Genomic DNA, 27,816 nt, shown 5'->3' on the forward strand with positions numbered 1-27,816 from the left:
GACGCATTAGAGCTGATTGTCCGGCTAGGTCTTATTTTTGGGGAAACATGATATGCATTGTTTTGTGTACCCTTTAAAACTTTTTTTATCATAAAATACACATAATATGTAATTTACCATCTTAACCATTTGTGTATCCTTTAAAAATCCAAGCTCTTGAGCTAAATAACCTGAATACATTTTTTAAAATTTTTATACTTATATTTCATAAATGTGTAGGGCTCCATACATTATACATTAAATTTATCCAGTTGGAACATTCTTGCCTCCTTTATACTGTTCTGTGATAAAAGTGAAAACACATGATGAATAGACACATCAGGAGTGTATTTCCATTATAAACTCATTAAACTTTAATTTTTGTTTTTGTAATTAATTCTGGATCGTGAAAGGCCAATTGTTAAGTTCCCAGTTATGGACAACTGCCCCAAGCTGTGTTTTTCACCTACATCCTTTTTGAGGTTTCAAATGTTGTTGATACTCATGGTGGGGGGTGAATTGTTTTTGACTTTACGTGGAGTATTGTGATTTAAAATCTAGGTTATACTAGTAATATGAATACTACTAGTAGTAGCTAATACTCATCAAGTATACTTACTGTATTTCCTGGGGGTATGCTAAGTGATTTACATAGACTGACTTATGCATGCAAAACATTAATTCTAGTCAATTCCTGTGCAGAGTAATAGTTAATAATTTCTAATGAAGTTAGACATACAATGTATGCAGAAGTCTCTTGTCTTCCCGAGTTTGTTCTTGGGATATAAGGCACAGATATTAAAGCTCACCAAGAAGTAGGTGAGTAGCAAACTAACTAGATTGGAAATCTCTTGAATTATTATTTTTGATGCCCCAAGTGTTACTTATCATATAAATGTTTGAGAAATAAATTAATGAATATTACTTGATTAAAGCCCAACAAAATATAGCATCACAATTGGCTTTGAAATGGCAGGGGAAACAGCTGTACTGGGAGCTGAGTTTGCAGCTAGAACTTACCTGCTGTCAGGAAGGGAACTCTTCCTGTCGAGGAAAAATTTAAAGTACATAATATTGGCTTTGTGCATGATTGCAAATGTCAAAATTCCATTAATTTGATTTTTAAAGTTTAAGGTATTCTGCCATTTGGTTACTAAGTATATGAATAGAATGACATTTATTCTGCTTGGCTCTCTGTAAGCTACACATGCACATTTGTTTGAAGGGTGTCATTTATCCCTTTAATGAGAATTTTTGGAGCATACCGTGTTGGGCTAAATAGGATGTGTGATCTGGAGGAAAAGAACATACTCTGAAAATTAAACTCTAATAGAAGACAGACCTAATATACATGAAATCTTAAGTTATAATGAAAAACAGTATGGGATTAGGTGGCAATGAGTGATACAGACAAAGCAGTATATCTATAGAGTTCGGAGGAGGGAGAGAATGAACAGCTATGGCCTTAGTAGGGAGGTAAGATTCTGTTCATACTTAAACTGTGGGGATTGGAAGAAGGAGAGTCCTTTAAGACTCGAAGTTTATTTTTCCCCAAAGCAGGAATAAATAAGGTCTGCTTTTATAGGAAAGGTTCCTCCCCCGCCCCCACTAGAGCACAGAGTTTTTTTTAAAGTTTTTAAATGAGCACGTACTATAGGCCAGGCATTGTGCCAAATATTAAGATGCATCATTAACTTAATCCATAATATAGCTATGGAGTGGCTGTTACTAACTCCGTTTCCAGATAAGGAAACTCAGTCTATGGGAGGTCAAGTCAGTTGTCCAAGGTCATACATCTAGTCAGTGATAAGCAGATACTTGATCTCAAGTCTCCCATCACAGAAGTTTGTACACTAACCCATCTGTTCCCGTCCCAATTTGTCCAAACCTAGATATAACCTAAGTGTCAATCTCTCTCTTCAAGGTTTCCCTTCCTTGAATATATTTGGGGAAAGACGGGTTTATGTCCTATTTCCCCTGAGTTATTTCCCTGTAGCACACGTTCTTGCTCGTTTCTCTCAGCTTGGCCCCGGGGCTCTGCTAGTTTCACAGTGCCTGACAGGAGGCTGCTACTCCAAGGCTGGCTTCAGCAGAATGGTGAGATGGAGAACGACCCAGTATCTTTCACCGCCGTGTTACTTGATTCTTAACCGTACACGAAACATTCCTGAAGGAATAAAGTAGAGGTTATCTTAGTTTGGATGGAGGTTTAGTTGTGGAAACAGAGACCAGACATTAATAACGGCGATGATGGGAGTTTGTATCTCCACGGTGTCAGAGTTGGAGCTGTTACAGTGGCTTTCCTGCATAACAGGAGCAGGGGCCCACACTTCTCCTAGCTTGTTGCTCTATATGAACAGAATGACATTTATTCTGCTTGGCTCTCTGTAAGCTACAGATGCACGTTTGTTTGAAGGGTGTCATTTATCCCTTTAATGAGAATTTTTGGAGCATACTATGTTGGGCTAAGTAGGATGTGTGATCTAGAGGAAAAGAACAGGCAGCTGCATGTAAGGTCCAAAGTGCACACCATCATGTCCATATATAGTAGAGTCTTTTAAAGGAAAGCCTGGAAGTTGCACACGTCACTTTCAGAGCCATCCTATTGGCGAAAACTTAGTCACGTGTTCCTATCTAGCTGCAAGGAAGGCTGGGAATGTGTGTGTTCTGGGTGGCCAACTAGCCAGCTTAAACTCAAAGGTCTATTACTATGAAAAGAGGAAAATGTGTATCGAGGGATAGTTAGTAATCTGCCTCAGAGGAAATTATGAAAAGGAGAAAACTATAAAACTTAGATGATAAATATGGCTGTTCCCAGAGTGCAATAGAAAAGACAATACCTATTAAAATCTCTTTGGGAGGAATGCTGTCCCCTAACAGGCATTGTCCAGTTACAGTCTTTGCTTTCCTGTTTCAGGCGTGCCTTCTCTTCCTCCTCCCCCTCCCTCCCCTCCCCCTCCCCCTCCCCCTCCCTCCCCTCCCCCTCCCCCTCCCCCTCCCCCTCCCCCTCCCCCTCCCCCTCCCCTCCCCCTCCCCCTCCCCCTCCCCCTCTGAGAGATCCTAATGCACATCTCATTCTTTTACAGGAAACTAGACTCCCTTCTACAGAAGTAGTTCTCACCCTCAGATGCCTCCTCCAGCACTATCTTCAGACACAAGAACCAGCAGCTGGACCTTTGCACATTCTGTGTTGTTCTATCTACAATACCCACAAGCGACATGATTAGGAAACCCCAGGGTCAGCTTTTGTTGAGGTGAAGTTATGCCTCTTCATTCTCCAGCAGACCATAATTAGTGAGATATGTGTGTGCATTCACACACACAAACACACAGTCATATCCCACACATAGGGACAAAAATCAGTCTTAAATTTAATGCAGTCTAAGTGCAAATTAATGGAGAGAAGTGCATTTTATGGGCCATATCTGCACAGACACCGCAGCCCAGAGTGTTGAGAGAGCCTTACGCTTTATGTGGAGTAGCCTGAGGTTTTCACTGGTCATGGGAGACTCATTGCTCTTTGCAAACATCAGGGCCCTTTCTCCCTAAGGACTACTGTTCATCTATTTAAGGAAGCTTTGAAATTATACCTCTATCCCTTTGGGTCAGATAAAAGTTTTACTCAAGGTATACTCCTCTCTCCCTAAACTAATCTATGAAGGTCATAATAAAACAAAACGTAAACATATATTTGCTTGTTTTCACAGTAAACCCTAGTGGCTGGGGTAGGTGTGGTAGTTAGAATTGTATTTCTAATTATATTTGGTTAAATGTTCTTTTATAATTTGAGAATTCTCTGAGCCTGTGCATCCTCTGGCCATGGTAGCTTTTCCGGTTTGATGCAGTTTTCTCTGCTGAGTCCTTTGCACTTACTTCTGCCTGCTTTGTCACCTTAGATTCCAGCTCTGCTCTGACAGAGAATGTGCTGCATCCTTCCTGTTAGCTGCTAAATAGTTACTTTATATAAAGCCTTGGCTTGCCTTTCCCCAACAGCTCTGTTCCTCAGACTTTCCCCTCCAGAATCAGAGCATGAATATCTAACATAGAAATACTATATAGAAACATAAAACATTTCAGTGACAGTTATCAAGGTGAATAGCTTTTGTTTTCTCTTTCCTTTCTCTTCCCTCCTTGCATCTTCCTTTCTAAGGAAGTAAGACATTTAACCACAATGACGTTTTCAGAACTTACAGTTAATTGGGGTCTAAAAGGTTACTTTATGTTATTAAAATCACAAGTTGAACAGACGTAAGAGTGTTACAGATGCAGCCTAAGTGGTTTTGTGCTTTACATCATTGGCTGTTTCCTTTTCAGGAACAAAGTAGAAGTGAATGGCAGAAAAGTGAAAAATATGTCTTACTTATTGTCCAGGCGCTGTTCCTATACCCCTTGTGGTAGGCCCTGGAAAACATGGATACATTTGAAGGTGTGAAAGGGATCAGGAGAAGATCTGGGAGGAAGACAGGGGTAGGTGTGTCAGGGATTTCTAGTTTTGTTAAGCTAGGCCTCAGCCATCATCACCTCTCACCAGCCTCCCTCACAGAAAAAAGATCATGTTTATACAGCAGCTTTGCTCCACCTCTGCAGGGCCTGTTGGAAGTTTATATTTGCATAATGCTTCTTAATACGTGCTTTCAGCTGTGCTCACCTTCATAGTTTTGAAGACAGTCTTGTTCAATCTCGTTTCGTCTGAAATATTAATAGTTTAGCACCAATGCCTTACTTATTTCCAGAACCTAAGAGCAAAAGTAGTATGGCAGGATAAATTACTGAAATTAGCTGATTGTTTTCTCTTATTATTTCCCCCTCCTTCTCTTTTTGAAGAATATAGCCTGGTATTATTTATTTTTATTTATTTATTTATTTATTTATTTATTTATTTATTTATTTATGGCTTAGAGAATTTTGTGGGATGGACAATAGAAGTAGTCCTTCCTCCCTCCCTCCCTCCCTCCCTCCCTCCCTCCCTCCCTCCCTCCCTCCCTCCCTCCCTTCCTTCCTCCCTCCCTTTTTTATTACCTTCCTTTCTTGATGATTTAAGAGCTAATGGGAATGTTCTATCAGGAGAAAACTAGATAAGGTCTTTGGGGGCCTGGAGAAATTGAGGTGGAAGATTCTTCCCTAAACTGATGAGAGGTTTGAAGTCTCATGGGAGTAAGAATAAATACATTGCTTCAGGATAATGTCTGAGAAAGTGGGAAGACTGCAGAAAAATGGCGCCTAGGGAAGCGAGACCTTGGGTGTGAGGACTGATGCCCATTTATGGCAAGGAGACGAGGGCTCCTGCCCTTGCAGGACCACTGTGGGCTTGGAGAATGAGGATGTTCACCGAAGGTCTTCCAGCTGTGTCCGCACTCTCCGTGGCCCCATCAATTCTGGTGCAGCCTGGGGATGGAAGGGGTGCGCAGAGTCACTGGGATGAAAGTGCAGGCTTGGTGCTTATTAAGTTGATTAAGAAGCAATAAAACAGCAATATTTCTTGAACACCTGAGCTTGTGGACTGAGATTCATAGCTGCTACACTAGAATTAATTCATGGCTAATTGATTTGAGGGGAAAATATCGATCTTTCACAGCAAAGGCCAATGTTTGAGTGAGCCCCAACAAAAGCAGAAACTGCATGTAGCTTCTTGTATTAAGGGAGAAGAGAAGTAAAAAATGTCAGTAAATACATAAGGTTTTGTTTTTCTATATAACCTCAGGGTTCAAAAACCCTAGCCAGGGTTTCTTTTAGAGAATATACACATTGTGAAATTCTAGGGGTTTGAAATTTGGGACGTAGTTTTGGGCATGAGTGGAGAGGGGGTTGTCAACTTGACTTTACAGTTGTCCTTTCCCTTCCATGACCGACTAACTCACTCTCTCATCTGTGGAAAGAGCCCTGGGCAGGGAATCAGGACCTGGATTCCAAACTTTGGCCTTGGATAAGCCATTTTAGTTCTGAGTACATAAACTGAGGGGTTTGGCATCCCCCACTTCCGTCCTTCCTTCCTTTAGGAAGGGGGTTGAGGTTAGGGAGCCAGTTGTGGGGAATGTATATTGCGAAGAACACTGGGCTTGCTCTGAGGACCTAGACTCAGTTTTGCTGTTAGTACTTAACTAGCTTTTATGATTTTTTCCAAGTTATTTAATTTTTCTCAATCCCTGTTTCCTAAACTGGAAAATTCTGATAACTTTTGTGTGAGGAAAGAATGCACTGATATTTGTGGGAATGGTTTGTGAATTATAAAGTACTACACAAATTTAAAGCCTTGTTAGCAATCAATCAATAAAGATTTTTGAGAGCTTTACATATGGTTCTTGAGTCTAGGGAATAAATACCGAAGAGCCCAATATGATTTCGGGTCTCAGTGACCTTTCAGTTCAGATAAGGATAAGACTAATATACATAAAACAATTAGAGGACACTTAGCAAAAGGAAACTTTTAAAAAAGATTTATTGGGGCAGCATGAAGAGCTGAGGCCAGATTTTTATATGTTATTAAAATATTATATAATTAAAGTAAATAAAAACCAATTATTCATCAAGTCTTCTAAAGTCTACCAAAACAAACCCAGATATGTCTTCCATTAAAAAAATATTTTTTCCCCCTGGAAATTTATATATTGTAGCAGCAAACAATTCCCATCCTAATTAAAGAATGCAGACAAGCTTCTCTGGGTGAAAATATCCATGTCTGTTAAATCCCAGACCAGTAAATATTCTTACCTTTTTGATTTCTTGAAAGTGGCTTATCTGGCAGCAGTGTGTGTTTTAGGAAGAAATGATAATATGTGTCACACATCACCATGCTTTATATACATTAAACTGTTTATTCCTCACAGCAGTCTTACGAGTTAAATGCAATTATTATCATTAGTATCCCCATTTGATAGAGAGAAAGCTGAGGCACAGAGAAATTAAGTAAAGCAGATGGGTCTGAACCTGAACCTGGGCAGCCTAACTCCAGTGTCTTGCACTTAACCAGTATTCTGTGTTGCCATCAAAACACAGAAATGTATCTGATTTCTTAACTTTTACTAATAAGGACATTTATACACTGTACTGTATAGAATACCCAGAATTATCAAGGACAATTTTATTGGGAAACATTGTTTTATTTCACTTAAAGTGAGATTATCTATGACAAGCTGTTTGTTCACTGTTGGAACAATCAGTGAAGATAATATCCCAGGAATACTAGTACTTTTCTTTGTGCTAAAGATTCTCCAGAGTGACAATACTGCAATCTTGAGTCCTAAACTCACACATAAGGACAATTAGAAGAAGTTAAAAAAAAAAAAAAAAAAGGAAAGAAAAGAAAAAGGAAACAATAGAATGAGATCTTGAAAAGCCAGAATGGAAAAACAACATAGGTCAGATTTATTTTAACACCACTCCCTTGAATTCAGTCCATATTGTGAACGGCTTTTACTGAGATATTTGAATTTCCAGAGTGTTTGTTTCTATTAGTGCATGCGTTCATTTTTTAAATTTTATGTCAGGTATTTGCATGTCCATACACTTATCTCTAGGGCAGAAGTAGATACCTATGTACTTAAAAATAACTCATTCGTATAGCAGATGTTTTGAACAGTGAATATTAGGTCTTTGGGCAGAGGATTCTTCTCAGGATTAATTTCTATTTATTAAACACAGATGTAACTATAAATTGTTTTGAAAAAATTGAGAGAGCTGTAGTAAAGCTATACGTGAGCAACAATAATTTTAGAGTTGTGATGGTTGGGTGTTTTATCTCTTCATTGAGGCCTGCACACCTTCAAACATTTAGGGCACCTTTTGAGGAATGAGGAAGAAATTAGGGAGCATGTAAGGGTAATTATATTAAAACGTCAGCACATATTTGATTGCTACCAAAAAAAAAAAAAATATTGTGCTAGGTGGCAAGTTTAGGTGGAGGAACTGAAGTTTTGCTTAAGGAGAACTAGATAGACTTTCAGAAACTTTGAGAAGTCTTGTAGTGAAAATTCCCAGTGGGTTATCACTTCCTAAATACACTCATATAAAAACCTTCCTTCGCTTTCTTCTTCCCTCCCTTTCTTTCTCCGTTTCTTTCTTTCTTTAGCACATATTAATTTCATATCTACTATATCCCAGCCATTGTTCCAGAGTACAAGACAAATGGGATCAAGACAGATACGATCTTTGCCCTCTTGGGGCTTTCACTCTAATCAGTATCTCTCCAATGCTGTTCCCATTTTCTCTATTTTCACTGCCTTCTCTCATTAATAAATGTGGGTATTGTGGCTAGACTTCTAATTGCTTTCCTAGACTTCAGCTTTCTCCCTCTATTCTGTTTAGAATATGGCAACCTAATAAATCTTTCTAGTATACTGCTTAGTTGAATTCTCCATACAGTGAGGTTAATTCTACCTACCCCTGGTTAAATGAACCTTGCAGGGAACGACATAGCACAGTAAGTTCCCATGAAACATGGGTCCATGTTGTTATTCCAAAGCCCCCATTAGTGACTAGGGAAAAGTTAGGCTCTCATTCATCGCTGCGCTCCCCTAAGATTTTGTTTAGGGCTTGACACATAACATCTTCGTGAAGTTCTGTTTGGTTTAGGGTTTACGTGTAGTTAGGTTCAGGCTCGGTTTATGATGCACAGATCAAAATGATTCAGTCCTCAAGGTGAGAATGGTCCGTGGATAACATGGACGTAGTATTTGCCTAGAGCACCGTTAGTACTTCAGATTCTGCTCTGTCAGCCTACGCTCAGGCTATCCGTATATGGGACATGGTTATTTCTACTAAGGTATGGTGCTAGAAACTAAGGCTCAAGGAGACTGAGAGGGATCAGGTAACTTTCCTGAAGACGCACTGTCTGATGCTTAGGGAGATGACAATGGATCCGGCTTGTAAAGTGCAGGACACGGCACTTAGCATTTAGTACTTTCTCAGTGGATTTTTACCATTGTTCCTCTTTTAATACCAGCCTCAATTGTCTAACTGTCATAAATGTCCCACTGGTAAATCAAATTCTGTATTTCCAACCCGATCTCACAAGCGCTTCCCCACAAGCCATCGCTTTTTCTTGGCATTCCTGTTAGGTGAGGGTAAGGCCCATCACCATTTTTCCAGATCCCTGTCCTCATAACCCATCCCGCAGCCTGTTTCAGATCCACCTCTAACCAGTTTCCAAGTTCTGTTGATTCTAGTTTTGAACATTTCCATCAGTCCCCCTTTTTTCTTTCTCACCACCGCCACACTAAACGCTCGTAGTAACTTCCTAACTGATCATCCTGCCTCTGGTCTTTCCTTTCTAAACAATCCAGCACTCCAATCTCAGATTGATTCCTAAACCCAGCTCAGCCCCACCACACCTGGGCTCAGAAATCTTCAAACTCTTCCCATCACCTACAGAAGAAAGGCTCTGTGACCTGGCCTGTTCTTTAAAGCCTCTGGATTTGTCAGGGTTCTCCAGAGAAACAGAACCGCTAGCATGGGTGTGTGTGTGTACACATAAAGAGATTTATTGTATGCAATTGGCTCATATAGTAATGGAGGCTGGCAAGTCTGAAATCTGTAGAGTGGGCTGCAGGCTGTCAATCTCATCCGAAAACACTCAGAGTAATTTTTGACCGGATATCTGAGCACTTCATAGGCTCAGCCCAGTTGACACATAAAATTGAAAGCTGATATTTTAACCAGCCCCCTTTGTATAGGCCAGCACACACTCTTTACTTGTGACTCCCACTTAGCACATTTTGAAGTTTAAAACAGGAACCCTCTGTGCTTATTGTTTTCTTTTTAATAATCGGTAAAATACAATTAAAATAATTCATTGTGCACAGAGGAATTTAGAACACGTGCCGGTCATTTCTGTGCTCAGGCAGCAGAGAGTGCCGGCTGTCAACTGCCTCATCGTTACCAGAAAACCTTCTGAAACCCCAAGCTCAACAGCAATTCATCAAATTACAAAAACATAACATCTAACATTTGTCAAGCTGAACCTGAGCTATGTCCTAGGGCAACACCAAATAGCTCTGAATGATGGTTTTTATTCTTCCCATTTTGCAGCTGATAACACCAAGCCTCAGGGAGACTGAGAGGGTTTGAATAACTTTCCTGCAGACACGGTAAATGGCTAAACTGGAATTCATCCTGGGGAGATGAAAAAAACAAATCCAAAACCCCAAACACCCAGATCTACCCCCACCCCCGAGAGATCCTAATTTAAGTGGGGCCTGGGGTCTGCATTATTAATAAACTTCCCAGGAGTTTCTGATATGTGGAACTCTCTTTGAGAAACACTGACCGATGGCAATGAACTTGTGAACATGAAAAAATGAGGGACAGAGTACTGTTCTGGGTTGGTGTCCAGTTCTCTCAAACCAGCCATTTGGTATTTCAGATAAATTGAAAGGAGGATAATAAAATTCAGTCAATGGGACTCAAGATGAGTAGTCAAGTGCAATGCAAGGAGCACACTACTCAAAAGGGCAGATACAGGATAGCTCACAGTACTGAGGGTTGGAATGATTAGAAAGGAATGCCCTGAGCTGAAGACCAGTGGAGGAGTGGATTTAACTGGGTTACCTAGACGTGTCAGGGTGCCGTGTTCTTGCAAAGAGAGAATCCAGTGTCAGCTCAGAACCCACCTGGAATGGTCTGGGGGAGGCATTTCCTCTGTCCACAGATGAAAATACAGTACATATAGCGAGGACTCATTGTTTTCCGTTTAAGGGGACAATAGCCTTCCTTGGTCCTGAATTAGTGGTAGGAGGTATTTGAATGTGATTTCTGCAAGAGGCAAACTGTCACAAAAATAAATAGTGACCCAAAATGAGCTTTGAGCAAATTCTTAATGAGAGCTGAGTATTTTCTGCCTGTTGTAATAAGGGTCCTAATACAAGATCAAAACACCCAAGTGCAGAACTAAGTCACACAGCAAAAAACACTTACAGAACCCAGAAAAGGAGGTTCACATTGACCTAGAACAGAGATGTTTGGTTATTTCTCACCAGGAACTAGACTCTTTGAATCACATTCATATATATATATATACACACACACACATATACATATATGGAGTATAAGTTAACTGCATCGCAAATGCATATATTTAATGTTCTAGGGTAGTGTATTTTCCAGTCATGTCCCTACAATTCACTTGTGGTCTTCATAAAACTCTGAGTCCCTCCAAGTATTGTGGTGGACAACTGGATTGACTGGGTCTAAACGTTGAAAATGTTATAATAGCAAAAAATACAAAAAGTGAAAATGCCTTATTTGTAATTGTTTCATTTCACTTTAAAAAGTGCAAAGAAAAGAATGGCAGAAAGTAGACATAGCTTATCTCAAATAGTGAAAATAGAAAACTCGGAAGGGGAATATAAAATACAAAAACAAATTTCAAAGTTTATCTATAGCAATGATGTAAATTGTATCCTAACTAATGATATTTCCCATTTTAAAAACAGTATATATTTGCAAGTTCTAAAGTGAATGTTACCTAGTTCAAGTTACAAAATATACATTCAGCTTATTTAAAACAAAGGCAGGATGACAGATTCTACACGTGAGAATTTTTAGCAATATGGTAGAATTCTAACACAGCTTTCTGCATATCAGTGACGTTTTTTTCTTTCTTTTTCTTTTTTTTCCATTTTCTTTCTTTCTTTTTTTTTTCTTTTTGGCAACAGAGCACCATGAAACAGGAACATAGTAAGGAATTCATCTATAAACTGACTGCAGTCTTGCAAATGCCAAATGCTTACTTAAGGTATTTGATATTTCACAGAGCTGGTGAAAGGATTTGCTCGCTTGCTTTCTCTAGTTTCTTTCCTTCTATTCCTGCACTAGGCCAGCCCCTCAGAAACCATTGCCTGATATTGCCAGGCCATATCATCTTTTATTTGTCTCAATTTCCAGAAATGCTCTTCCTGCATTAATAGTTAATGCTACCTTGTTTTAAATAGAAGGCACATAAGAAATATTCATTTGAAGAATGAATCAGAATACTTGCAAAAACTATAGTCAAAGACAGCTTATTCCATGAGACTGTTAGAAGGAAATTATATTTATTCTTATAAAAAGGTAATATACGTGTTCTCCCAAGCCCAGGGCCTAGCTAGCATAGAGGGGACAATCACTGAATGGTAGTAACTTTTTAAAAAATCCCTTCTAAGATTTATTGCCAGAAAAAATTTGACTTTGCTAAGAAACTTGTTTGCTTTATAATGAAATGAATAATGAGATTTAGATAGTCTCACTTGTTTACCTTTTATATAACTGATAGAAACTCAAAACTAAATTTAGTGCTTAACTTAAATAATTATCTTATTCTGGATATTTGGCACATCTATTTCTAGTCATTTTACAATTGTAAAAAAGTAGCTGTCTTATTTTAGTTGGGTTTTAACATTCTGATCAGTTTCAAATGGTTTTTGGAAGGAGATGATGGTAATGAAAATAAAGTAATTACAAGATAGAATGCTGTAAGGCCTCCAACTGCTGAGACTTTTCATAGACATTAGAATACATCGAAACAAGATACAGACTATGTATGTATTAAAAATAAACTCAGTCTATGTGCCAATAGTATATTTTTATTCCAGTGTTGACTGTTTAAAATATTTAAAATATCACAGGAAAAACAGTCTGGATAATTGATTTATTTCCCACCTAAAAAACAAAGCAAAGCAAAAAAACCCAATGTTTTACAAAGTTAAGAATGTTCCTATTTTCTAAAGAGAATTCTGACAGAAGAAAAAATATTAATTGATGCTGTGTTGAAATACTGCAGAACAGTGTGCTATATATAAGGGTATGTGGACAGAAACCAGCACACTTTCAGTTCTGATCCTGTTGCCGCTGCTTCCTGCTGCGTGATCTTTGGAGAGAGTTAATCAACCCCTCTGTGCCTCTTTCCCTATTTGTAACATGTTTAAAACACATTTCTCACCATTCGTAGTTGTAAGGATATATAATAATTTATGCAGCCAGTCTAAGACAGAGACCATTAAATATCAGATAACTGGTGGCTGTTGAATTAATAACAAAACCAACAATAAATGCCTCTTTCAGCCTAGAAGTGGGCAGAACATAAGCCCTCACAGGAACTCTGATAGAGTGAATTGAGCAAGCAGAATAGTACCAGTAGCAAAACAAACTGGTTCTCCCTGCTAAGCTGATTCTGGCTTGGTTGGCTTTCTCTATGCTTGATGAAGCTAGGTGTGAAGATGGAGGCTTGGCTCTATTTCTAATAGCAAGGGTTGTTAAATATTGGCTTTTGCTTATATCAACTATCCAAAGTAACTTAACACTAAGAAATTAACATTGTATTATTGACACATTTTTTTTTTTTCCATAAGGAAGAGAGAAAAATACTTTAATTACTTATAATAATCATGACGAACATGTTTTTCAGGCCATAGGGTTGTTTCCTGTAACACCCTGGAATAATTATTTACTTTTACCCAAAATCTGTCCTTGGATAATTGCATACAATTTCTGTTGATTACCCTAGAGGTGTGCTAACATTCTGAAAGGCTGAATTTTGCCCACAACAAAATACACAAATTGAATGCGGAAATTATACCGATTGGAGGATAGACGTCAACTCAGGTGGTAGATGGTAGCATGACTACATATAGGACAGCCTTTTCACTTGTTAGAATTCCTGGTGTCATAACTGTAAGTTTTATGCTTTGGAAGAAACTGATAATTTGATTCTCACTTTGTCAAGGCTGATTGTCAATTTGTCGAGGCTGTATAGATCCACTAATATAACAATTTGACTTCAGTAGTCAGCATTTTTGCAAATTCTTGTATTGGTAGAAATGAACTAAGCTGAGAATCATTAGTTAAATGTGTATCAATTTTAACCCCTTAATTTTGTTTTCCCTAGGAAAATAATAGAAGTGAACTTTACCTGTTCATTGGCCTTCATCTATGAAAATAAAAATAAGGGAACAAAACCCTTTATATGTACTACCTAGATTGATACTCCCCAGAAAAGCAGTTTTACTGCAGTGTATCTATAAACCATACCATGTAAGGAGCTGGTGGGATGACGTCTGTTAAAATGGCACTGGACTGAGTGGCTGTGTGAAGTAGGATGCATGCCTCTCAGAGATGACACCCATGGCTATTTCTTCCAGGGTGGGCTAAAGGCACAGGTTTATTTAATGAATACCAAAGGTACAAATCATCTGAGGTAATGCACTGCATAGATGTATGTGTATGTATGCAGGGATTGATGAGAAATTATGATTAATGTACTACTTTCATTGCCATAGTGAAATATGCATTGCTAATGAGGGGCAATGAATTGAAATTCCATGTATGTCGTTGAGCATCCCATGTATTTTAATGTACTATCACCAAACACACACACACACATACACACACACACACACACACATATTTGTATTTCTAAAATATATGGTCGCCCTACGATTCTGATCTCTGAGTAGCACAGTGACTAAGGTGATAAACTACCCCATGTTTGCCTGGGTCTGAGGACCTTCTCAGGATCAGGATTTCCAGTTTTAAAATCAGTAAAGTTGTGGAAAACTTTGGACTAGTCAGTCCCCCTGACAGTGACATACTAAGCTGTGAAAAAGTTGGTCAATACACGCCACTTCTCATAGTGCTAGTATAGGAAGTGTGAAATCAACTTAATGTTAATTTACACAAAAGAGTGGTAGCCATGCTCTCCACCATAAGATCTGTGATTGCTTTAAGTCCCAGGAGCATTTTCTTCGTTATCCCTTGCATGGTATTTGTAACGTACAACAGTGAACAAGAACTACCAACCAAGATTTCATGGACCAGATCAGCAATGTGTAAACAAAAGCAGCATTCATCAGTCCTGCAGGGATTTGCAAACCATTTCCTCAGACTTGAAGGGACGTTGTAGGAAATACTAAACCGGATGGGTTTAAGGAACGGGAGGTATATTCCACTCCAAAGAATCTTCTCGGCTTTTTGGCTTCCTCCTCTCTCTCCTGCCGGATTGGGAAGGAATCCTACCTCTACATCTTTGTCTGTGTACCCTTGATCAAGTTATTCTCTCTGAGCTTCTGTGGCCTCTTCTCTGAAATGAGAGATCCTTAGTTTAGATCAGCTTCATTTGTCACATACTGTCAGAGAATTACATTTCTTCCTATTAGTGCTCAACGCCCAGGGGTGATTATTTGCTCAGTGTCAATCTCCCTGTGAGCTCTATGAGAGCAGGGGCCACCTCTCTTTTTATTTTCACTGTGTTGCTGTAGTGAACACTCAATCGTGTTTTGTTGAATGGAAGAATGAGGTGTTTTTGTGAAGATGACACGAGATAATTTACATGTAGGGTTCTTGGAACCTCTTTTTCTTTCTATCTCCCCAAGTCAAACTGACCCAGATAGTTAACATTTCAATTTTGCATCAATATTTATACAAAAATGTTTATTTAATATTAGATATTTTGTAAATATGTAGAGACACTGAAAATCCAAAGATGGTATATCTGCATGTTCATCCAATTCACATATTTGGCCGAACTGCCAATTCCTATTCTATTTGGGGGTAATATACATACAAAGTTAGGTTCTGGCCAAGGAATTGTGACCATGGAGAACTGGTGGTTTATTTCGTTCTGATTAGCGGTTCCTACTCCTATGGTGAGGTTTGGTTATTACCAAACATTTAGATGGAGTCCACAGAGATTCAAAATATTTGTTTATGTCAATTTTGAGCCCAGTTATTACATCCTAGACAAGAATAGTGTCTGAGCAGGCAGTGAAAATCGAGGACTGACAGGAGGTTTATTTCATTTTATCCGGTCAGCTCAATATTTCAGCTGTATGTGATTTTCTGTCCAAATTATGTGGTTGATTGCTTCCCTTTTTTTTTTTCTTTTTTTTTTTACTTCTTTCTGCTTGTCTAGACACATCATTAGAACTGACAAAGAAGATGAGAGAATTTAAGTGGTATGCCCATCTCCATAGCACAGGACCTTATGAGAAGGATAATCCTAGAAACTTACTCCTTTCTAAAACAATTCATATAAAACAAGCCAGATCAATAAGGTAATATGGGACAGATACGACATGAAGTTATATCCTGTTTTTATAGTGGACTTAAGGAAAATTCCAGTATCCTTCAAGGAGTCCTTTAATTTAGTGTGTGTTTTTTAAAGAGTTACCTAGACATAATACTTCAAATATTTTAATGGTTGTTCTATGACACGATGCCTCAAAATCCACATGATGGTGTACCCTCACTATTGCTCTCTGGAATAGTCTTGCTGTTGCCATTTTTCTTGCCTAACCAAATATTCTGCTCTTCCTGAATATATTACTCTTGGCTATATTTTCTTAATTATTGGAAGTAAGGATGAAATTAAAAACATTCAAACCAAACAAATAAAGAACTTTGTGAATAATTTTATGCATAAACCTAATAAGAATGTGAACTATAGGTTGTTGTTGACACAAAATACTTGTGGTTTGCTACAAATGCCATTTTAGTTTCTAATGGTTAATGCTGTAAGGAAGGGAAGAGCTCTTCTTAGAACCATCCATCTTCGGTTCTCCAGCTGGGGCCATGTAAATTAGCCTGGCCAAAGGCAGATTAACAAAAGAGAAACAAACAGAAGTGTATTACCATGTGCACCATGCATGTGCCACATGGGACTACCAGAGATGAGTAACTCAAAGGTTTGGTTAGCCTTTTAGGAAAGGAACAATGCATTTTTAGAGAAATGACAAGACAAAGGAAAGGACCCTGAGTCTCTAAGGACAGCAAATTGTGGAAAGGTAACTATATAAGAAACTAATGGAAGGTAAGGGATAATTAGTAAAGTTTGTGTATAGATTCCCCTGGTGCCATCTCTAGGCTGATAAGGGTCTAAAGTCTCTGGTGATTAGCTGTTGTCTCTCCGGTAGAGAAGGGAGGAGGGACACATTTGTAAATGTATATCCTATTTTAGACAAATAGCAGGAGGACAGTGAGCTTTTCTTAGTTGCTTTCAGCTCAAACTAATCCTATGCCAAAGTGACATATTTTGGGATGATGTATTTTGCTACCCTACAATGCCATTGGCCTATTCTTATGCTGTGTGTGTGTGTGTGTGTGTGTGTGTGTGTGTGTGTGTGTGTTCTTTTATTTTTAAACTATAAAGTGAAACTGACAATTATGGGAATGTATGGTAGTAATCTCTACATACCCTGTTTCCCTGAATATAGACCTAGCCGGACCATCAGCTCTAATGCATCTTTTGGACCGAAAATTAATATAAGACCCGGTCTTATTTTACTATAATATAAGACCATGTCTAATATAATATAATATAATATAATATAATATAATACCTGGTCTTATATTAATTTTTGCTCCAAAAGACACATTAGAGCTGATGATCTGGCTAGGTCTTATTTTTGGGGAAACACAGTAGCATTCATTGGCATATTTAGGGTTCAAATGAGATACATTTACTTTGTAGAGATCAATTATATGGCATGATGTGAAAACTAACTCGAAGTGACTTTTTAAAATAGAAAAGCACACTAAGATCACCTCTTTTACTCATTGTGTGAATTCATTCTCACAGTTTAGGACTAATTTAAAAATACTGTTTGGCAAATAAAATTTCTAGAATAAACAAAGATAAGAGAAATTAAGACCAAAATTAATGTCAAGCTATACCATTTTAATGGATAGGAAGATTCTTTACAATGTAAATTCACATAAGATAGAATCTCAATCAAAATCCCTTTAGGACATTTTCAGTTTAGTGGATACTGTACCTATTAGATGCCTATTAGAATGCATAAAATAAATATAAAATTGAAAACACCTTCCATACAAACTGTTGACAAAGTTGTGGAGTTATTGGAACTTTGACAGACTGCTGGTGGGAGTATAACTCTACAATGACTTTGGACAACAGTTTGGCAGTTTTTGATAGTTTAACACATTCTTACTATATGACTTAGTCATTCTCCTCATAGATATTAACTCAAGTTAAATGAAAGCATAGGTATATATCAAAAGACTTGTACACAAATATTTATAGCAACTTTATTAATAGTAGCCCAAAATTGGAAACAACCCACAATTTTCATCAACAGATGAGTGTATAAATTATTATAGTATATCTTTACAATTTAATCTACTCAGCAATAAAAAGGAATTAACTTTTGATACATGCAATGATATGAATCTTAAAATAATTATACTCAGTGAAAAAATATAGATAAACATGTAGAAACTGTGTGATTCAACGTATACAATATTCTAGAAAATGCAAACTAGTCTATAGTAATAGTAATCAGATCAGTGAGTGGTTGCTTAGGAGTAGCTCAGTGTGGGAAGGCACAGGAGGGATGGGTTAAAAAGCTTCCCAAGGAAATTTTTTGGGTGATGGATATGTTCGCTGTCTTGACATTGATGATGGTTTCACTGACATATGCAGACTGCATACTTTAGATATTTGCAGTTGTTGTATGTCAATTACATGTCTATAAAGCTGTTACAAATGATTGTTTTGACACATGGGTAAAAAGTCCCTCACATTTCAGAGAGGGCTGTTCTAGGTGCTATGGAATACAGTGGTGAATGAGGCAATCAGGTCACTCTGTGTTCTTGTTTTGTATGGAGGTATCTTTATGTAACACCAGTGGAAATGGAAGCAGATGTCCCCTCTTCACAAACAATGTTCTTCATTCTCTTATCTTCAAACTTAACTGATATAAAGGTGACCACCTGGCAGGTTTTCATTCTGTGTACATCCTTCTATTCCTACCCTACAAAATAGTAAGGTGATATTTTATGCTGGCTCATGTTTCAACATTTTTTTCCTTCCAATTTCTAAGTTTGAATGTTTACATTTTGTATCAAGGGAAGCCATGCAAACCAGCCTGCTACTCCTGTTAGTGTCACACGGTGGGTGTAGTTTACAGGACTTGGGGAGCATTTTGGGTGTGAGTCACCTACAATTACTCGTAAGAGGATGTAGCCAAAAGACAAGGACAAAACCAAATCTGAAGAAGACATCCAGGATCAGAACTGCATATGCTAAACTGATCATCAGTGAGGGGCGTGATGGTGGTGGGGGCAAATGTGGGGGATTATCCAGAGTTTCCTAGTTAAATGTGGGGAATTATCCAGAGTTTCGTAGTTAAAAGTGGAAGCCTAAAGCGGAAATGAGATGAGAGAGGTCAAGACAGTGGTCATAAATAGGGATGGGTAGCCTGAAACTTTCATTAGGTGTTGACCACATGATGTATGTATGTGTCACTTGGGTCAGAAGGCACAGGGTTTAAGGGCTTGAATAATGGATTTAAAGCATGTGATCAGTGTTATACCTTCTGAGTAATTAAAGTTATTCATCTAAGCTAGAGAGGAAGTCATTGCCTTCTGTTTCTTGCTTTTGAAACTTTGCCAGACAGGACATGATTTCTTCTTCTTTTTTTTTTGAAAAAAGAGGGAAGGAATCCTCTCTTAAATATTTAATTCCATTTATTGTAATAGAAGGAACAGATTAGAAATGGGAAAGAGAACAAGGAGAAAGGGGGCATATAAATTACAAATATTTAAAATATGCGCATCAAGAAATGTATCATAGAAATGTAAAAAATATTTGAAGAACATCACCCAGATAACTAAAGTGATTAAAGCGTGTTACATTTATAGTGTTTCTAGGACCAACAGTAAAGGAATTATGTACTTACTTCTTTAATCAAGGGAAGAACTTGAAGAAATGCAGGGCCTTTCAACATCTGTAAAATTTTGAAATTTGAAAGTCGTAAAGATTTAAAAGAAAAAACAAGTTTCTTCCCAATTAGTTTTGACTTCAGTTCAACAGACATGAAAGGGATCCTTACAGTTTCACGTGACACATGATCCTGGATTTTGTTTTCTGCCTGGTGCAAAAGAATGAAGATGAAGTTGTAGAAAAACTTCAGCTCCTGAACCAGGCAGTCATATTGTTGATCCAGAGACTTGTCAACCTGAAAGAAGTCTACTGGTTATTTTTGAGCAATGTGTTAATACAGTCTTCCTCAGAATTGAGTAATACACGGAGACTCTTTAATGGAAAAAGAAATCTCACATCCTTTGAAATGTTGAAAAATATTTTTATTATAATGTTATTTGAAATGTGTAAATATAGCACTACTTATGTACTCTTTATACTCTTAGCTATGAAACAATGTGTAAGACCAAAATTAATTTACAAATTAAGTATAAACCATACTTTAAAACCAAAAAGATTCAAATGAACATGATTCATTTGATGTGATGAATGATGCTGTGCTACTGAAACTAAATTGCCTCTTGAAAGGAGAACTTTCAGCCCCCAGGTGCACAGATCTCAGCTGAGAATTGCCCTACAATGGTGCTATGACCCACTTTATGTCATCCTGAGGAGGGATGTGGTCTGGTAGATACCATCTGGGATTTAGGGGTGAGCAAACGTCAGTTTGAATACCTTCTCTAAATTTTTTGGGTAAGCAATGTGACCTTCTTATGCCTCATTTTTCTCATCTGCGAAATGGAAGGGGTGGGTGGATAATACCCATCTCCCAAGTGTTGTTTTGAGGATGTAGTGAGATCATTGAGGAAGCCCGGCTCATAGAAGTTATTCTGTAACTATTAGTTTCTTTCCTTTCCTTATTAATCTAGGTTGTTTCTTTTGAAAGTTCCTCACAAGTTTGGATTTCCAAAAAGACTTACAAGCTACCAGACTGTATTAAAAAACCAAAGAGCTAAGAATTAATTTTTGGAATCATGGAATAATCAAAAGTCACCCTCCCCGCCTCCTTTTTTCTGTGGTTGCTTCTGCTTTCTTCCTCCATTCCTAATGTCCTTCCAGACATTACCACATGTCCAAATCCCACTCAGACTTTAAGGTCCAGATCAAGTGTACTTTAGTCCAGACAGCTTTTCTAAATCCTGGGCTCGCGTGATCACTCCCTTCTTTTGTCCCCCCAAGCACTTTATCTGTACTGCTCATGTGTTACTCAAACTTGAGGAAAACAGCTGGATACAACTTACACAGTGGCAGAGCCTTTAGTATGGGCTTCGAGAACAGCTTTTCCCTAACAGTGCAGCCAGGCAAGGCTAGGAAACAACTGCAGGCAGACCCGCCCTCTGGGAGCAGCCACAGCTAGGCTCCTGAGCCCTGGGTGAGCAGGCAGCATCAGAGCCGTGAAAGGGGCTTTTGTTCTGAGGATTACTGGCCTCCCGTCAGCGTCTTTTAGCAAGTTATGCATGCTTCCACTAGAGCAGTCTAGTCAGCAGCCTCATTTTGCACAAGAAAGGAAGTGATGGGTCAGTGTGTGGTGAGATGGGGCACAGCCTCATTGGTCCTGGGTTGTAAGAAGCTGCGTTTCTGGATGCTTCTCTCCTGACAAAGTACTGTTCAGTGGTTGAACTGCTGCTGATTTGGACAGGAAGCTGAGTCAACTTGTGGGTCAGCCTCTGAGGTGGGGATTGTGAGGGAGATTCATACACTAGGGTCCAGTCAGAGATGGAAGAGACTAGAAAATGAGGCCACTGCATAAAGAGGACTCAACCACAGGGGAGGTGGGATCAGCTAAGGAAGGGGAGTTGTCAGGCCCAAGCTGTGGGTTTTGCTGCCAATGATGAGGACTAGGGTTTCTGGGCGGGAATTCCTGCCCGTTCTCGTGAATTTTTTTCACTTTCCCGTTCCCGAATGCTGAGAAAAGTTGGTCAGGAAACTGAAAAAATTGGCTCCTTGAACCCAGTAATACCCACAATGGGAAATAAATGTACTACTCACAATGTATCTCTTAGACATTTTTCCTATTTATCGCTAGGGTTTCTGGGCAGGAATTCCCGCCCGTTCTCAGGAATTTTCTTTGCTTTTCTGTTCCCGAATCCCGAGAAAAGTTGGTTGGGAAATCGGGAAAATCGGCTCCTTGAAACCAGGTGGTTGCCAGTATTGGCCATCACTTCGTGGAAATGATTCATCGTGGAGAACAGAAAACAGTTTATATCTCGGGATTCGGGAACAGAAAAGCGAAACTAATTCCTGAGAACGGGCGGGAATTCCCGCCTGGAAACCCCAGTGAGGACAACCCAACAGAGACAACAAATGTACATGTTTGAACAGTGTGGGTTCACTCACACGTGGATGTTTTCAGTAAATACACAGTCGGCCCTCTGTATCCCCAGATTCGCATCCACAGATTCACCACCTGCGGATGGAAAGCAGTATTGTGAGTCAGTCTGTGGTTGGGAATCTACAGATGTGGAGGGCCGCCTGCGTGCATCATTCTGCACTACTTTACATGGGGGACTTGAGCATCCAAGGATTTTGGTGTCCACGGGGTTCCTGGAACCAACCCCACAGATTGCGGGATGACCAGGGAGTCAAAAGTCACACGAGGACTTCTGACTTGGGGTGGGTGAGACACCCCTAATCCCTGTGTGGTACCTACCGAAAAAGGCCCAAGTGTACCCCGTTGGGAGTGGAACAAGCCAGCCCTCAGGCAAAAGCTCTGCCCTTGTCTTAGTTCATCTTGATATTTAAAAACCCAGTAGTGACTGAGAATCAATATTTCTCCATATTTTCATAAATATTTCTCTCAGTAAGGGACATATGTGATTGTGTTAGCATTTCTCAAAGTGATGCAATCATAAACATCCCCTGGTGAACTTTTAAAATTTCAATGCTCCATCTCAGACCTGCTGAATGAAAACCATCAGGGAAAAGGCTGGTCTGGAATTCAGAATATTTTTCCAAGCTCCCCAGGTGACTCTTATAACCAGGCCAGTTTGAGATGCCCTATTGTGGATAGAAGGGCTCAGAACTGGGAATCAGAAGGTCTGAATTTGAATTTGAGCTTTAATGCTCACTCACTGAGAGGTCTTGGACGGGCAAAATAACTTTTCAGAATCGCAGCTTCCTCAAACAAAAAAGGAGCATCTCTTTCCTCCCTACCTCACTACTTGTGAGGCTCAAATGCCTTCATGTATGTGAAAGTACATGGTAAATTCAACCTGTTTTCCCCAGACTGTCAATAAATTACTTATATACCAACAAAACTTTCCATTGATTTGCAGCGTGTTTTGGAAGAAGTATTCGCTTAGGTAAAATCAGTTACAGGATGACAGAGGGGGCTTTGTTCTTTCCATCTTAGCTTGCTCATTTCCCCCCATTCAGCATGCGCTGGGCATAGAAATTACGTTTCTTTGGGGGCTGCGTGGGTTATCATCGCTGTTTTCATTGTCCTTTGGGGGGCTGTGAGACACGACAGGTCAGCCTCAGGTCCCAAGAATAGTCGTCATCTGTCCCCTGCTGAGGGTGGGATGAGAGCAGACTATGGGATGCAGCATGAAGTGGGACCACATGGTGGTCAGCTGTGTTTCTTCCAGAACCAAAAAGGGAAGGTATTGGTCAGGAAATTCCAGTGTGTGTATGTGAACACTTATTCTGAATGTTTTTCTTACTATGGTCACTATTTTAACAAATCAGTGTACAAGAAAACACACAGAGGAAAACAGATGATATGTAATCCTATTACCCATAGTTAACAGTTGTTCATATTTGGTATGTTTATATATCTATATCTATCTATCTATCTATCTATCTATCTATCTATCTATCTATACATATATACACACACAAACACATATACATAAACATACATATAAAATATACATAGAAATATACACATATATTAAAAGCATATATGTATATTTACATATATGCATATATAAAGTAAATTTCAAATTTTTTTAAATTTGTTTTTCAGATAATATAGCCTTGAGAGCTTTCCACATCAAATACAGTTTCATACCATTATTTTTAATGGCTGACTACTCACAATTTAATGGCTTTGTCTCAGTTTCCTTAATCCATATAGTGGGCACCTGGAATGTTTTCACTTGATCTTAGCCAAAAGGCCGAGAAGCGATTGGAATGTTTTCTAAATGTTTGTTAACATAATTGCTACCTTGTACATACATTTTTGTTTACTTGACCAGATGTTTCTTTAGGAAAAAATCCTGGAAATGGAATTGCTGGGTCAAAGATTACACACATTTTAAAAAACCAAAAAATTTTGATACGTTATTTCAAGTGGTTTTCCAGAAAACGTATACCAACTTATATTCACACTGATACCTTCTATGCGCCAGTCCCTACCCTCAAGGAAACCACAGTCTAACTCTTTATACCTTAGGATAGTAGTCTTTTGTCTACCTTATATATTTAGAAATATTTTCCAAGTGTTTTAACCTCTTGCTCTCTGATTCGATTGGATAAATGCTTGATGTTTACTTAAATTTCATGGTTTACCTCATGGTTTGAAAAGAGATTAAAAAACAAAACAAAAAACTTGTCCTCTCACTTTGATCAAACGTAAGTAGGAGTCTATGGCTATTGTTGGAACTTACAAATATGGTTACATAATTTCAGATACTCAAGTTCAATCTGGGTTGATTGGTTGGACCATTTATTCATTCACTTTATCAAACATTTATTGAGTGTCTTAAGGGTTTCTGGATGTTAGATATGTACCCTTAAGTCAAACATGACTCTTAACTCTGAGGAAACTGTTAATCTAGTAGAGAAGACAGACAAATAAATCCATAATTCTAGTGTAATATACAGTGTGATAAGTGTTATGATATCAGAATGTACAAAAAGCTCTGAGAACACAGAATAAGGAAATCTAAAGTGAGATAGGATACTCAAAGAAAGCACTTGGGCCATTTTGGACGTTTAGTAGATATTTAGTGGAGATAGGCATGGAACTGCATTTTGTTACAAAGGAACAGTATGAGTAAAGGTGCAGAGACATGATACACATTGGAACTTTTAGGAAATATGCAGTTTTTGTTTGCCTGGATCACAGAGTATTGAAGAATGGCATGAGGAAAGCTAGGGATGAAATTGGTGCCAGGATAAAGTGGGCTTTTTGTAGGCTAAGTTAAGAATATTGAATTTTATCTTGAAAGCTTTGGGGCGGAAAGAGGGAGAGGAATGGAACTGCAAAGGGAAAATTGGCAACTTTACTTGTAGTGTTTTGATTTTCTTTAGAGATAATTTTAGATTTAGAGTAGAGTTGCAAAATTGAGTTCCCACATGCCCTCTAACCAGCTCTTGTTTATGTTAACACCCTACCTATCCATAAAACATTTATCTAAACAAAGAAGTTAACCTTGGTACAATACTACTGATTAAAGAACAGAACTTGATACAATTTATCCAGTTTTTCTACTAATGTTCCTTGACTGCTCCAAAATCCGACCTGGGATCCCCCATTATCTTCAGTTGTATTACCTTAGTCTGTGATAGTTCCTCAGTCTGTCCTCATCTCTCGTGACCTTGACACTTTGGAAGAATACTTGTCAATTATTTTTAAAGTGTTCCTCAGCTTGAATTTGTGTGTTTTCTCAAGGTTAGATTTAGTGTACGCATGATTGGGAAGGCTAACTCAGAAATGATGTGCTTTCTTAGTGTATCATATCAGGGTGTACACTGATGTTTTTTACTAATATCTAATGAGTTAACTCTGATCACTTGACTAAGGTAGTACCTGCTAGGATTGTCCACCATAAACTTAATATTTTTGCCCCTGTAATTACTAATTATTTTGAGAGTGTCAACTGAGAATCTGGAAGAACAGCTTTCTGGAGATTTGGACATACTGTAAGAAATGATATTATTATATTATTATTACTGTTGTTGTTGATGATGATATACACTGTTTTCTGAGCTTAAATTAAATCTCCAAGCATTCTTAACAAATGAATCAGTAATAATTTAGACATCATTGCTCAGTGAAGACTAACCTAACCTCACCTTGTGGTAGATATTGTGACATAGCCCACATACGCATTTTCTACTGAGACAAGTTGCTAAACTTTAACCCACCTCTCTCTCTCTCTCTCTCTCTCTCTCTCTCTCTCTCCTCTTTCCATTCAGTATATATATTTTCCCAAGTCTCTTTCACATTAACAAAAAAATTATAAACAAAAACTTTCTTTGTCCCTATGACTGTCTCCCTAACCACCACCCTTTCCGTAATACTTCCTTCACAGTTGAGCTTCCAGAATTTGTAATTTGCATTCTATGTTCACTTTCTGTAATTAGCCCAGCCCATGGCATTCTGGCTTTGTTCCATCAAACAATTAACATTAGTCTTATTAGAGTCATCACAATCTGCCTTTGACACTTTTCAGTAATTATGTTTACTTCCTGCAGTATTTGACATTGTTGACCATGCCCTCATCCCTGAAATCCTTTTGTCTTTCATGGCTACATCGCCAGTTCTCTTTCTGGGTTTTCTTTCTTTCTCTCCGGTTGCTCCTCCTCCCCCCGCCTTTTATATGTAGCATATTTTCAATCTGCCTGCTTCTGAATAATGTAAGAGTCACACCTCCAAAGACTAGAGGGAAAAACGGTAATTTTCCAGTGAAGAACCTGCCCAATAGTACCTTCGCCTTAAGGATAATATCTCTAGTGATGTCATGGAATATCAGAGAACCCCGGTATGGAGATTGTGTCCAAATTTCCACGGGACTGTGATGAGAAGGATGCTTTCTCTCTGTGATATTCTTTCAAAAAAACCATAAGCCAAGTAAAGAGAAGTTGAACAAGATGGTGACATAGAAGGCTCCTGATCTTGCTTCCTCCCCCAGACACACCTATATACAGCTACATATGGAGCAGGTCCCTCTAAAAGAGATCCAGAATGACTCCTACACATCAGACAAATGGGAAAATATCCACATCAGACAGGTGGGAAAGGCTGAGACACACCATAAACCCCACCCCTCACACACATAGCACCATGCAATTGGGAGGGAACCCCCAACGCCTAGCTTTTCCTTGAGAAGCACACCTACCACACTAACATTTAAGAGTCTCACCAGAGGCACAGGCTCCCCAAACACCCAGCTCTGAAAAGTTCGGGCTTGTGTTCACAAGACCCAGAAGACTATAGTAAACCAGAAGTAATTCTTAACCAGTGAGTGCACTGTCGCCAAGTCTGTCCCCCAGGGCTCAGTGCAGAAGGAGCAAACAGAATTGCCCTGCTCCCAGTCTGCCCCTGAAAGAGGTTTCTCTGCAGACTTTAAAAGCTGCTGCCTAAAGGCCAGCCTTCTAATTCAATAGGCACGAGGGGTAGCAGCCATCCTCCCTAGAGACCGGGGAAGCTGTAGGACACCTTTCCCACCTGTTCCTTCCAACCAGCTCCGAGTCACCAGTTTCTGCATGGAAGGCGCTTGTGCACATGTTTCTGCCCCAGCTTTTATGGCTGTTGTGAAAAGGGCAGGCTGGATTACCTTCCTCTGATAGCAATTCACAGGTTGGAAATAAATGACGAGATGGAATCTTTTACAAGCCTGTATGACCTTGATAAGCCCCTGAACTCAAAGGGAATCACAAGGTTCTCCTTCATAACTGGGCTTACCTCAAGAGATTACTCAGGCCCAGCCAAGATAATATGTGTGAAAAACCAATATAAATATGAAGGATAATTATGGTTATTATTAGAAACAATTACAGCCATTAGGTTAAAATGAGGGTACTGGGAAAAGAGCAGTTTGGGGACCCACAAAATAATTTTTAGCTTATATAGATTCTAATAGAACTAGAAGAAGCAAATAAAGAAGCATGAAATGCAAAGCATAATACATGATATTAAAATCTAATGCTTCATAGGGTTATAAATAATTTTTTTAAACCGCCTTCACTTTAACCAATGGATGACAGAAAGCCTTTAGGAAGAAACTGCTTCACTTCACGGCTGCAGTTTTGATTAAAGGTATAGCCTAAGGCTTTATTCTTTGTAGGAGTCAAAGTGAAAAAATGGAAAATCAACGCTCCTTGTTAACTCTGGTGGCCTTTTGATAAATTTTGGTCATTGC

This window comes from Rhinolophus sinicus, chromosome 4, assembly GCF_057876585.1.
Source record: "Rhinolophus sinicus isolate RSI-liver-muscle chromosome 4, RSI-T2T, whole genome shotgun sequence".
NCBI classification, from domain to species: Eukaryota; Metazoa; Chordata; class Mammalia; order Chiroptera; family Rhinolophidae; genus Rhinolophus; species Rhinolophus sinicus.